Below are 14,944 nucleotides of genomic sequence, written 5' to 3' on the forward strand. Positions count from 1 at the left end.
TGAAGTGGTGTTCAAAAACCTGAAGAACATGAAAAGGTGTGAAAAATATGAAGAGCCTCAAAAGGTGACAAAAATATGATGAGCATGAAACAGTCTGAAAAGAGGAGGAGCATGAAACCGGGTTCAAAAACATGAAGAGTCTGAAAACTTGTGAAAAATATGAAGGGCTTCAAAAGGTGTGAAATACATGAGGAGCATGAAACGGCCTGAAAAATAGGAGTAGCAAGTGGTTGTGTTCAAAAACATGAGAGCCTGAAAATGTGTGAAAAATATGAAGAGATTCAAGGTGTGAAATACATGAGGAGCATGAAACGGTCTGAAAAATAGGAGGAGCATGAAGTGGTGTTCAAAAACATGAAGAGCCTGAAAAGGTGTGAAAAATATGTAGAGCTTCAAAAAGTGTGAAAACTGTGAAGAGCTTCAAAAGGTGACAAAAATATGAGGAGCATGAAACGGTCTGAAAAGTAGGAGGAGCATGAAGCGGTGTTGAAAAACATGAAGAACCTGAAAAGGTGTGAAAAATATGAAGAGCTTCAACAGGTGTCAAAAAATGAGGAGCATGTAACGGTCTGAAAAATAGGAGGAGCATGAAGGGTGGTCAAAAAAATGAAGAGCCTGAAAAGGTGTGAAAAATATGAAGAGCTTCAAAAGGTGACAAAAATATGAGGAGCATGAAACGGTCTGAAATGTAAGAGGAGCATGAAGCGGTGTTGAAAAACATGAAGAACCTGAAAAGGTGTGAAAAATATGAAGAGCTTCAAAAGGTGTCAAAAATATGAGGAGCATGTAACTGTCTGAAATATAGGAGGAACAAGAAGCGGTGTTCAAAAACATGAAGAGACTGAAAAGGTGTGAAAAATATGAAGAGCTTCAAAACGTGTCAAAAATATGAGGAGCATGACACGTTCTGAAAAATAGGAGGAGCATGAAGCGGTGTTGAAAAACATGAAGGGCCTGAAAACGTGTGAAAAATATGAAGAGCTTCAAAAGGTGTCAAAATTATGAGAAGTATGAAACGGTCTGCAAAATAGGAGGACCATGAAATAGTTTTCAAAAACATGAAGAGCCTGAAAAGGTGTGAAATATATGAAGACTTTCAAAAAGTCTGAAATATATGAGGAGGATTAAACGGTCTGAAAAATAGGAGGAGCATGAAGCGGTGTTGAAAAACATGAAGGACTGAAAACGTTTGAAAACCATGAAGAGCTTCAAAAGGTGTCAAAAATTATATGAGCATGAAACGGTCTGAAAAATAGGAGGAGCATGAAGTGGTGTTGAAAAAAATGAAGAGCCTGAAAAGGTGTGAAAAATATGAAGAGCTTCAAAAGGTGTCAAAAATATGAGGAGCATGAAAAGATCTGAAAAATAGCAGGAGCATGAAGCGGTGTTGAAAAACATGAAGATTGTGAAAACGGGTGAAAATATGAAGAGCTTCAAAAATATGAAAAATATGAAGAGCTTCAAAAGGTGTGAAAAATATGAAGAGCTTCAAAAGGTGACAAAAATATGAGGAGCATGTAACGGTCTGAAAAATAGGAGGAGTCACGAAGGGTGGTAAAAAAAATGAAGAGACTGTAAAGGTGTGAAAAATATAAAGAGCTTCAAAAGGCGACAAAAATATGAGGAGCATGAAACGGTCTGAAAAATAGGAGGAGCATGAAGTGGTGTTGAAAAACATGAAGAGCCTGAAAAGTTGTGAAAAGTATGAAGAGCTTCAAAAGGAGTGAAAAATATGAGGAGCATTAAACGGTCTGATAAATAGGAGGAGCATGAAGCGGTGTTGAAAAACATGAAGAGCCTGAAAACGTGTGGAAAATATGAGGAGCTTCAAAAGGTGTGAAAAGTATGAAGAGGTTCAAAATGAGTCAAAAATGAGATGAGTTTGAAACGGTTTGAAAAATAGGAGGAGCATGAAGTGGTGTTCAAAAACATGAAGAGCCTGAAAATGTGTGAAAAATATGAAGAGCTTCAAAACTTGTCAAAAATATGAGGAGCATGAAACGGTCTGAAACATAGGAGGAGCATGAAGCGGTGTTCAAATACATGAAGAACCTGAAAAGGTTTGAAAAATATGAAGAGCTTCAAAAAGTGTCAAAATTATGATGAGCATGAAACGGTCTGAAACATAGGAGGAGCAAGAAGGGGTGTTGAAAAACATGAAGAGCCTGAAAAAGTGTGAAAAATATGAAGAGCTTCAAAAGATGTGGAAAAATATGAAGAGCTTCAAAAGGTGTCAAAAATATGAGGAGCATGAAACCGTCTGAAAAATAGGAGGAGCATGAAGCGGTGTTGAAAAACATGAAGAGCCTGAAAAGGTGTGAAAAATATGAAGAGCTTCAAAAGGTGTCAAAAATATGAGAAGCATGAAACAGTCTGAACAATAGGAGGATTATTAAACGGTGTCACAAAACATGAAGAGCCTGAAAAGGTGTGAAAAATATGAAGAGCTTCAAAAAGCGTGAAATACATGAGGAGGATTAAACGGTTTGAAAAATAGGAGGAGAATGAAGCGGTGCTGAAAAACATGAAGAGCCTGAAAAGGTGTGAAAAATATGAAGAGCTTCAAAAGGTGTGAAAAATATGAAGAGTTTCAAAAGGTGTCAAAAATTAGATGAGCATGAAACGGTCTGAAAAATAGGAGGAGCATGAAGCGGTGTTGAAAAACATGAAGAGCCTGAAAAGGTGTGAAAAATATGAAGAGCTTCAAAAGGTGTCAAAATTATGAGGAGTATGAAACGGTCTGAACATAGGAGGAGCATGAAGCCATGTTCAAAACATGAAGAGCCTGAAATGGTGTGAAAAGTATGAAGAGCTTCAAAAAGTGTCAAAAATATGAGGAGCATGAAACTGTCTGAAAAATAGGAGGAGCATGAAGCGGTGTTGAAAAACATGAAGAGCCTGAAAACGTGTGAAAAATATGAAGAGCTTCAAAAGGTGTGAAAAATATGAAGAGCTTCAAAAGGAGTCAAAAATGACATGAGTCTGAAACGGTTTGAAAAATAGGACGAGCATGAAGTGGTGTTCAAAACATGAAGAGCCTGAAAATGTGTGAAAAATATGAGGAGCTTCAAAACCTGTCAAAAATATGAGGAGCATGAAACGGTCTGAAAAATAGGAGGAGCATGAAGCGGTGTTCAAAAACATGAAGAGCCTGAAAAGGTTTGAAAAATATGAAGAGCTTCAAAAGATTTCAAATATATGAGGAGCATGAAACGGCCTGTAAAATAGGAGGAGCATGAAACAGTGATCAAAAACATGAAGAGCCTGAAAAGGTGTGAAAAATATGAAGAGCTTCAAAAGGTGTGAAATACATGAGGAGCATGAAACGGGCTGAAAAATAGGAGAAGCATGAAGTGGTGTGGACAAACATGAAGAGCCTGAAAAGGTGTGAAAAATATGAAGAGCTTCAAAAGGTGTGAAATACATGAGGAGCATGAAACTCTCTGAAAAATAGAAGGAGCATGAAGTGGTGTTCAAAAACATGAAGAGCCTGAAAAGGTTTGAAAAATATGAAGAGCTTCAAAAGGTGTGAAAAATATGAAGAGCTTCAAAAGGTGTCAAAAATTAGATGAGCATGAAACGGTCTGAAAAATAGGATGAGCATGAAGTGGTGTTGAAAAAAATGAAGAGCCTGAAAAGGTTTGAAAAATATGAAAAGCTTCAAAAGGTGTCAAAAATATGAGGAGCATGAAACTGTCTCAAAAATAGGAGGAGCATGAAGCGGTGTTCAAAAACAAGAAGAGCCTGAAAAGGTGTGAAAAATATGAAGAGCTTCAAAAGGTGTCAAAAATATGAGGAGCATGAAACGGTTTTGAGAAACATGAATAGCCTGAAAATATGTGAAAAATATGAAGAGCATAAAACTATGTGAAAAATATGAGGAGCATGAAATGGTTTTGTGAAACATGAGTAGCCTGAAAATATGTGAAAAATATGAAGAGCATAAAAATATGTGAAATATATGAGGAGCATGAAACTGTGTTCAAAACATGAAGAGCCTGAAAAGGTGTGAAAAATATGAAGATCTTCAGAAGGTGTCAAAATTGAAGGCATATCCCCTGAAATCAGGAACAAGACAAGGGTGCCCACTCTCACCACTACTATTCAACATAGTGTTGGAAGTTCTGGCCACAGCAATCAGAACAGAAAAAGAAGTAAAAGGAATCCAGATAGGAAAAGAAGAAGTAAAATTCTCACTGTTTGCAGATGACATGATCCTCTACATAGAAAACCCTAAAGACTCTACCAGAAAATTACTGGAACTAATCAATGAATATAGTAAAGTTGCAGGATATAAAATTAACACACAGAAATCCCTTGCATTCCTATATACTAACAATGAAAAAACAGACAGAGAAATTAAGGAAACAATACCATTCACCATTGCAACAAAAAGAATAAAATACTTAGGAGTATATCTACCTAAAGAAACAAAGGACCTATACATAGAAAACTATAAAACACTGATGAAAGAAATCAAAGAGGACACAAACAGATGGAGAAACATACCGTGTTCGTGGATTGGAAGAATTAATATTGTCAAAATGGCTATTCTACCCAAAGCAGTCTATAGATTCAATGCAATCCCTATCAAGCTACCAATGGTATTTTTCACAGAACTAGACCAAAGAATTTCACAATTTGTATGGAAATACAAAAAACCTCGAATAGCCAAAGTAATCTTGAGAAAGAAGAATGGAGCTGGAGGAATCAACCTGCCTGACTTCAGACTCTACTACAAAGCCACAGTCATCAAGACAGTATGGTACTGGCACAAAGACAGAAATATAGATCAATGGAACAGAATAGAAAGCCCAGAGATAAATCCACGAACCTATGGACACCTTATCTTTGACAAAGGAGGCAAGGATATACAATGGAAAAAAGACAACCTCTTTAACAAGTGGTGCTGGGAAAACTGGTCAACCACTTGTAAAAGAATGAAACTAGAACACTTTCTAACACCATACACAAAAATAAACTCAAAATGGATTAAAGATCTAAATGTAAGACCAGAAACTATAAAACTCCTAGAGGAGAACATAGGCAAAACACTCTCCGACATAAATCAAAGCAAGATCCTCTATGACCCACCTCCCAGAATATTGGAAATAGAAGCAAAACTAAACAAATGGGACCTAATGAAACTTAAAAGCTTTTGCACTACAAAGGAAACTATAAGTAAGGTGAAAAGACAGCCCTCAGATTGGGAGAAAATAATAGCAAATGAAGAAACAGACAAAGGATTAATCTCAAAAATATACAAGCAACTCCTGCAGCTCAATTCCAGAAAAATAAATGACCCAATCAAAAAATGGGCCAAAGAACTAAACAGACATTTCTCCAAAGAAGACATACAGATGGCTAACAAACACATGAAAAGATGCTCAACATCACTCATTATTAGAGAAATACAAATCAAAACCACAATGAGGTACCACTACACGCCAGTCAGGATGGCTGCTATCCAAAAGTCTACAAGCAATAAATGCTGGAGAGGGTGTGGAGAAAAGGGAACCCTCTTACACTGTTGGTGGGAATGCAAACTAGTACAGCCGCTATGGAAAACAGTGTGGAGATTTCTTAAAAAACTGGAAATAGAACTGCCATATGACCCAGCAATCCCAATTCTCGGCATACACACTGAGGAAACCAGAACTGAAAGAGACACGTGCACCCCAGTGTTCATCGCAGCACTGTTTATAATAGCCAGGACATGGAAGCAACCTAGATGCCCATCAGCAGATGAAAGGATAAGGAAGCTGTGGTACATATACACCATGGAATATTACTCAGTCATTAAAAAGAATTCATTTGAACCAGTCCTAATGAGATGGATGAAGCTGAAGCCCATTATACAGAGTGAAGTAAGCCAGAAAGATAAAGAACATTACAGCATACTGACACATGTATATGGAATTTAGAAAGGTGATAACGATAACCCTATATGCAGAACAGAAAAAGAGACACAGAAATACAGAACAGACTTTTGAACTTTGTGGGAGAATGTGAGGGTGGGATATTTCAAAAGAACAGCATGTATCCTATCTATGGTGAAACAGATCACCAGCCCAGGTGGGATGAACGAGACAAGTGCTCCGGCCTGGTGCACTGGGAAGACCCAGAGGAATCGGGGGGAGAGGGAGGTGGGAGGGGGGATCGGGATTGGGAATACATGTAAATCCATGGCTGATTCATATCAATGTATGACAAAACCCACTGGAAAAAAAAATATGAGAAGCATGAAACAGTCTGAAAAATAGGAGGAGCATGAAACGGTGATCAAAAACATGAAGAGCCTGAAAACGTGTGAAAAATATGAAGAGTTTCAAAAGGTGTGAAAAATATGAAGAGCTTCAAAAGGTGTCAAAAAGTAGATGAGCATGAAACGATCTGAAAAATAGCAGCAGCATGAAGAGGTGTTGAAAAACATGAAGAGCCTGAAAACGTGTGAAAAATATGAAGACATTCAAAAGGTGTGAAAAATATGAAGAGCTTCAAAAGGTGTCAAAAAGTAGATGAGCACGAAACGGTCTGAAAAATAGGAGGAGCATGAAGTGGTGTGGAAAAAAATGAAGAGCCTGAAAAGGTGTGAAAAATATGGAAAGTTTCAAAAGGTGTCAAAAATATGAGGAGCATGAAACGGTTTCAAAAAATAGGAGGAGCATGAAGCGGTGTTCAAAAACATGAAGAGCCTGAAAAGTTTTGAAATATATGAAGAGCTTCAAAAGGTGTCAAAAATATGAGGAGCATGAAACGGTCTGAAAAAAAGGAGGAGAATGAAGCGGTGTTCAAAAACATAAAGAGCCTGAAGAGGTTTGAAAAATATGAAGAGCTTCAAAAGGTGTCAAAAATATGAGGAGCATGAAACGGTCTTAAAAATAGGAGGAGGATGAAGTGGTGTTCAAAAACATGAAGAGCCTGAAAAGGTGTGAAAAATAGGAAAAGCCTCAAAACGTGTCAAAAATATGAGGAGCATGAAACGGTCTGAAAAATTGCAGGAGCATGAAGCGGTGTTGAAAAACATGAATAGTCTGAAAACGTGTGAAAATATGAAGAGGTTCAAAAGTTCTGAAAAATATGAAGAGCTTCAAAAGGGGTCAAAAATTAGATGAGCATGACGGTCTGAAAAATAGGAGGAGCATGAAGCACTGTTGAAAATCATGAAGAGTCTGAAAAGGTGTGAAAAATATGAAAAGCTTCAAAAGATGTGAAAAATATGAAGAGCTTCAAAAAGTGTGAAATACATGAGGAGGATTAAACGGTCTGAAAAATAGGAGGAGCATTAAGCGGTGTTGAAGAACATGAAGGCCTGAAAACATGTGAAAAATATGAAGAGCTTCAGAAGGTGTGAAAAATATGAAGAGCTTCAAAAGGTGTCAAAAATTAGATGAGCATGAAACGGTCTTAAAAATACGAGGAGCATGAAGTGGTGTTCAAAAATATGAATAGCCTGAAAAGGTGTGAAAAATATGAAGATCTTCAAAAGGTGTGAAAAATATGAGGAGCATAAAGCGGTGTTGAAAAACATGAAGAGCCTGAAAACGTGTGAAAAATATGAAGAGCTTCAAAAGGTGTCAAAAATATGAAGAGCTTCAAAAAGTGTGAAATACATGAGGAGGATTAAACGGTCTGAAAATAGGAGGAGCATGAAGTGGTGTTGAAAAAAACTGAAGAGCCTGAAAAGGTGTGAAAAATATGAAGAGCTTCAAAAGGTGTCAAAAATATGAGGAGCATGAAACGGTCTGAAAAATAGGAGGAGCATGAAGCCGTGTTCAAAAACATGAAGAGCCTGAAAAGGTGTGAAAAATATGAAGAGCTTCAAAAAGTGTGAAATACATGAGGAGGATTAAACGGTGTGAAAGATAGGAGGAGCATTAAGCAGTGTTGAAAAACATGAAGGCCTGAAAACATGTGAAAAATATGAAGAGCTTCAAAAGGTGTGAAAAATATGAAGAGCTTCAAAAGGTGTGAAATACATGTGGAGCATTAAACGGTCTGAAAAATAGGAGGAGCATGAAGCGGTGTTGAAAAACATGAAGAGCCTGAAAAGGTGTGAAAAATATGAGGAGCTTCAAAAGGTGTGAAATACATGTGGAGCATTAAACGGTCTGAAAAGCAGGAGGAGCATGAAGCGGTGTGCAAAAACAAGAAGAGCCTGAAAAGGTGTGAAAAATATGAGGAGTTTCAAAAGGTGTGAAATACATGTGGAGCATTAAACGGTCTGAAAAATAGGAGGAGCATGAAGCGGTGTTCAAAAACAAGAAGAGCCTGAAAAGGTGTGAAAAATATGAGGAGCTTCAAAAGGTGTGAAATACATGTGGAGCATTAAACGGTCTGAAAAATAGGAGGAGCATGAAACGTTGATAAAAAATGAAGAGCGTTTTTATTTGCATTTCTCTAATAATGAGTGATGTTGAGCATCTTTTCATGTGTTTGTTAGCCATCTGTATGTCTTCTTTGGAGAAATGTCTGTTTAGTTCTTTGGCTCATTTTTTGATTGGGTCTTTTATTTTTCTGGAATTGAGCTGCAGGTGTTGCTTGTATATTTTTGAGATTAATCCTTTGTCTGTTTCTTCATTTGCTATTATTTTCTCCCAATCTGAGGGCTGTCTTTTCACCTTACTTATAGTTTCCTTTGTAGTGCAAAAGCTTTTAAGTTTCATTAGGTCCCATTTGTTTAGTTTTGCTTCTATTTCCAATATTCTGGGAGGTGGGTCATAGAGGATCTTGCTTTGATTTATGTCGGAGAGTGTTTTGCCTATGTTCTCCTCTAGGAGTTTTATAGTTTCTGGTCTTACATTTAGATCTTTAATCCATTTTGAGTTTATTTTTGTGTATGGTGTTAGAAAGTGTTCTAGTTTCATTCTTTTACAAGTGGTTGACCAGTTTTCCCAGCACCACTTGTTAAAGAGGTTGTCTTTTTTCCATTGTATATCCTTGCCTCCTTTGTCAAAGATAAGGTGTCCATAGGTTCGTGGATTTATCTCTGGGCTTTCTATTCTGTTCCATTGATCTATATTTCTGTCTTTGTGCCAGTACCATACTGTCTTGATGACTGTGGCTTTGTAGTAGAGTCTGAAGTCAGGCAGGTTGATTCCTCCAGCTCCATTCTTCTTTCTCAAGATTACTTTGGCTATTCGAGGTTTTTTGTATTTCCATACAAATTGTGAAATTCTTTGGTCTAGTTCTGTGAAAAATACCATTGGTAGCTTGATAGGGATTGCATTGAATCTATAGACTGCTTTGGGTAGAATAGCCATTTTGACAATATTAATTCTTCCAATCCATGAACACGGTATGTTTCTCCATCTGTTTGTGTCCTCTTTGATTTCTTTCATCAGTGTTTTGTAGTTTTCTATGTATAGGTCCTTTGTTTCTTTAGGTAGATATACTCCTAAGTATTTTATTCCTTTGTTGCAATGGTGAATGGTATTGTTTCCTTAATTTCTCTGTCTGTTTTTTCATTGTTAGTATATAGGAATGCAAGGGATTTCTGTGTGTTAATTTTATATCCTGCAACTTTACTATATTCATTGATTAGCTCTAGTAATTTTCTGGTAGAGTCTTTAGGGTTTTCTATGTAGAGGATCATGTCATCTGCAAACAGTGAGAGTTTTACTTCTTCTTTTCCTATCTGGATTCCTTTTACTTCTTTTTCTGCTCTGATTGCTGTGGCCAGAACTTCCAACACTATGTTGAATAGTAGTGGTGAGAGTGGGCACCCTTGTCTTGTTCCTGATTTCAGGGGAAATGCCTTCAATTTTTCACCATTCAGGGTGATGCTTGCTGTGGGTTTGTCATGTATAGCTTTTATTATGTTGAGGTATGTTCCTTCTATTCCTGCTTTTTGGAGAGTTTTAATCATAAATGAGTGTTGAATTTTGTCAAAGGCTTTCTCTGCATCTATTGAGATAATCATATGGTTTTTATCTTTCAATTTGTTAATGTGGTGTATTACATTGATTGATTTGCGGATATTAAAGAATCCTTGCATTCCTGGGATAAAGCCCACTTGGTCATGGTGTATGATTTTTTTAATATGTTGTTGGATTCTGTTTGCTAGAATTTTGTTAAGGATTTTTGCATCTATGTTCATCAGTGATATTGGCCTGGAGTTTTCTTTTTTTGTGGCATCTTTGTCTGGTTTTGGAATTAGGGTGATGGTGGCCTCATAGAATGAGTTTGGAAGCTTACCTTCTTCTGCAATTTTCTGGAAGAGTTTGAGTAAGATAGGTGTTAGCTCTTCTCTAAATTTTTGGTAGAATTCAGCTGTGAAGCCATCTGGTCCTGGGCTTTTGTTTGCTGGAAGATTTTTGATGACAGTTTCGATTTCCTTGCTTGTGATGGGTCTGTTAAGATCTTCTATTTCTTCCTGGTTCAGTTTTGGAAAGTTATACTTTTCTAAGAATTTGTCCATTTCATCCAAGTTGTCCATTTTATTGGCATAGAGCTGCTGGTAGTAGTCTCTTATGATCCTTTGTATTTCAGTGTTGTCTGTTGTGATCTCTCCATTTTCATTTCTAATTGTGTTAATTTGGTTTTTCTCTCTTTGTTTCTTAATGAGTCTTGCTAATGGATTGTCAATTTTGTTTATTTTTTCAAAAAACCAGCTTTTAGCTTTGTTGATTTTTGCTATGGTCTCTTTAGTTTCTTTTGCATTTATTTCTGCCCTGATTTTTAAGATTTCTTTCCTTCTGCTAACTCTGGGGTTCTTCATTTCTTCCTTCTCTAATTGCTTCAAGTGTAGAGTTAGGTTATTTAATTGTTTTTTTTCCTGTTTCTTGATGTAAGCCTGTAATGCTATGAACCTTCCCCTTTGCACTGCTTAAAGATCTAAATGTAAGACCAGAAACTATAAAACTCCTAGAGGAGAACATAGGCAAAACACTCTCCGACATAAATCACAGCAAGATCCTCTATGACCCACCTCCCAGAATATTGGAAATAAAAGCAAAACTAAACAAATGGGACCTAATGAAACTTAAAAGCTTTTGCACTACAAAGGAAACTATAAGTAAGGTGAAAAGACAGCCCTCAGATTGGGAGAAAATAATAGCAAATGAAGAAACAGACAAAGGATTAATCTCAAAAATATACAAGCAACTCCTGCAGCTCAATTCCAGAAAAATAAATGACCCAATCAAAAAATGGGCCAAAGAACTAAACAGACATTTCTCCAAAGAAGACATACAGATGGCCAACAAAAACATGAAAAAATGCTCAACATCACTCATTATTAGAGAAATGCAAATGAAAACCACAATGAGGTACCATTATATGCCAGTCAGGATGGCTGCTATCCAAAAGTCTACAAGCAATAAATGCTGGAGAGGGTGTGGAGAAAAGGGAACCCTCTTACACTGTTGGTGGAAATACAAACTAGTACAGCCGCTATGGAAAACAGTGTGGAGATTTCTTAAAAAACTGGAAATAGAACTGCCATATGACCCAGCAATCCCACTTCTGGGCATACACACTGAGGAAACCAGATCTGAAAGAGACACGTGTACCCCAATGTTCATCGCAGCACTGTTTATAATAGCCAGGACATGGAAGCAACCTAGATGCCCATCAGCAGATGAATGGATAAGGAAGCTGTGGTACATATACACCATGGAATATTACTCAGCCATGAAAAAGAATTCATTTGAACCAGTCCTAATGAGATGGATGAAGCTGGAGCCCATTATACAGAGTGAAGTAAGCCAGAAAGATAAAGAACATTACAGCATACTGACACATGTATATGGAATTTAGAAAGGTGATAACGATAACCCTATATGCAGAACGGAAAAAGAGACACAGAAATACAGAACAGACTTTTGAACTTTGTGGGAGAATGTGAGGGTGGGATATTTCAAAAGAACAGCATGTATACTATCTATGGTGATACAGATCACCAGCCCAGGTGGGATGCACGAGAGTAGTGCTCCGGCCTGGTGCACTGGGAAGACCCAGAGGAATCGGGTGGAGAGGGAGGTGGGAGGGGGGATCGAGACTGGGAATACATGTAAATCCATGGCTGATTCATATCAATGTATGACAAAACCCACTGGAAAAAAAATAATAATAATAAAAATTAAAACAAACAAACAAACAAACAACAACAACAAAAAAAAAAACATGAAGAGCCTGAAAAGTAGTGAAAAATATGAAGAGCTTCAAAAGGTGTCAAAAATATGAGGAGCATGAAACGGTCTGAAAAATAGGAGAGGCATGAAGTGGTGTTGAAAAACATGAAGAGCCTGAAAAGCAGTGAGATATATGAAGAGCTTCAAAACGTGTCAAAAATAGAAGTAGCTTGAAACGGAGTTCAAAAACATGAAGAGCCTGAAAAGGTGTGAAGAATATGAAGAGCTTCAAAAGGTGTCAAAAATATGAGAAGCATGAAACGGTCGGAAAAGAGGAGGAGCATGAAGTTGTGTTGAAAAACAGGAAGAGCCTGAATAGGTGTGACAAATATGAAGAGCATCAAAAGGTGTTAAAAATGAGATGACCATGAAACGGTCTGAAAAATAAGAGGAACATGAAGTCGTGTTGAAAAACATGAAGAGCCTGAAAAGGTGTGAAAAATATGAAGAGCTTCAAAAGTTGTAAAAAATATGAATAGCATGAAACGGTCTGAAAAATCGTAGGAGCATGAAGCGGTGTTCAAAAACATGAAGAACGTGGAAAGGTGTGAGAAATATGAAGAGCTTCAAAAGGTGTCAATAATACGAGGTGCATGAAACAGTGTGAAAAATAGGAGGAGCATAAAACGGTGTTGAAAAATATGAAGAGCATGAAAGGTGTAAAAAATTTGAAGAGCTTCAAAGGTGTCAAAAATATGAGGAGCAGGAAACGGTCTGAAATATAAGAGCAGCATAAAACGGTGTTAAAAAACATAAAGAGCCTGAAAAGGTGTGAAGAATATGAAGAGCATCATAAGGTGTGAAAAATATGAGGAGCATGAAACGGTCTGAAATAGAAGATCAGCATAAAACGGTGTTAAAAAACATAAAGAGCCTGAAAAGGTGTGAAGAATATGAAGAGCATCAAAAGGTGTGAAAAATATGAGGAGCATGAAACGGTCTGAAAAATCGGAGGATCATGAAGCGGTCTTGAAAAACATGAAGAGCCGGAAAAGATGGGAAAAATATGAAGAGCTTCAAAAGGTGTCAAAAATATGAGGAGCAGGAAACGGTCTGAAAAATAGGAGGAGTATGATGCGGTGTTGAACAACATAAAGAGCCTGAAAAGGTGTGAAAAATATGAAGAGCTTCAAAAGGTGTCAAAATATGAGGAGCATGAAACGGTCTGAAAAATATGAGGATCATGAAGCGGTGTTGAGAAACATGAAGAGACTGAAACGGTGTGAAAAATATGAAGAGCTTCAAAAGGTGTCAAAAATGAGATGAGCATGAAACTGTCGGAAAAATAGGAAGAGCATGAAACGGTGTTCAAATACAAGAAGAGCCTGAAGAGCTGTGAAATTCATGAAGAGCTTCAAAGGTGTGAAAAATATGAGGAGCATGAAACGGTCTGAAAAATAGGAAGAGCATGAAGCGGTGTTGAAAAACATGAAGAGCCTGAAAAGGTGTGAAAAATAGGAAGAGCTTCAAAAGGTGTCAAAAATATGAGGAGCAGGAAACGGTCTGAAGTATAAGAGCAGCATAAAACGGTGTTAAAAAACAGGAAGAGCCTGAAAAGGTGTGAAAAATATGAAGAACTTCAAAAGGTGTGAAAAATATGAGGAGCAGGAAATGGTCTGAAAAATAGGAGGATCATGAAGTGGTGTTGAAAAACATGAAGAGCCTGAAAACATGTGAAAAATATGAAGAGCTTCAAAAGCTGTGAGAAATATGAATAGCTTCTAAAGGTGTCAAAAATGAGAAGAGCATGAAACGGTCTGAAAAATAGGAGGATCATGAAGTGGTGTTGAAAAACATGAAGAGCCTGAAAACGTGTGAAAAATATGAAGAGCTTCAAAAGCTGTGAGAAATATGAAGAGCTTCTAAAGGTGTCAAAAATGAGAAGAGCATGAAACGGTCTGAAAAATAGGAGGATCATGAAGTGGTGTTGAAAAACATGAAGAGCCTGAAAAGGTGTGAAAAATAGGAAGAGCTTCAAAAGGTGTCAAAAATATGAGGAGCAGGAAACGGTCTGAAGTATAAGAGCAGCATAAAACGGTGTTAAAAAACAGGAAGAGCCTGAAAAGGTGTGAAAAATATGAAGAGCTTCAAAAGGTGTGAAAAATATGAGGAGCATGAAACGGTCTAAAAAATTGGAGGAGCATGAAGTGGTGTTGAAAAACATGAAGAGCCTGAAAACGTGTGAAAAATATGAAGAGCTTCAAAAGCTGTGAGAAATATGAAGAGCTTCTAAAGGTGTCAAAAATGAGAAGAGCATGAAACGGTCTGAAAAATAGGAGGATCATGAAGTGGTGTTGAAAAACATGAAGAGCCTGAAAAGTTGTGAAATATATGAAGAGCTTCAAAAGGTGTCAAAAATATGAAGAGCATGAAACGGTCTGGAAAATAGGAGGAGCATGAAACAGTGTTCAAAAACATGAAGAGCCTGAAAAGGTGTGAAAAATATGAAGAGCTTCAAAAGGTGTGAAAAATATAAGGATCATGAAACGGTCGGAAAAATAGGAGGATCATGAAGTGGTGTTGAAAAACATGAAGAGCCTGAAAAAGTGTGAAAAATATGAAGAGCTTCAAAAGGTGTCAAAAATATGACGAGCATGCAACCGTCTGAAAAATAGGAGGAGCATGAATCGGTGTTTAAAACACGAACAGTCTGAAAAGGTGTGAAAAATATGAAGAGCTTCAAAAGGTGTCAAAAATATGAGGAGCAGGAAACGGTCTGAAATATAAGAGCAGCATAAAACTGTGTTAAAAAACATGGACAGCCTAAAAAGGTGTGAAAAATAAGAAGAGCTTCAAAAGGTGTCAAAAAT

This window comes from Dama dama, chromosome 13, assembly GCF_033118175.1.
Source record: "Dama dama isolate Ldn47 chromosome 13, ASM3311817v1, whole genome shotgun sequence".
Classification (NCBI taxonomy): domain Eukaryota; kingdom Metazoa; phylum Chordata; class Mammalia; order Artiodactyla; family Cervidae; genus Dama; species Dama dama.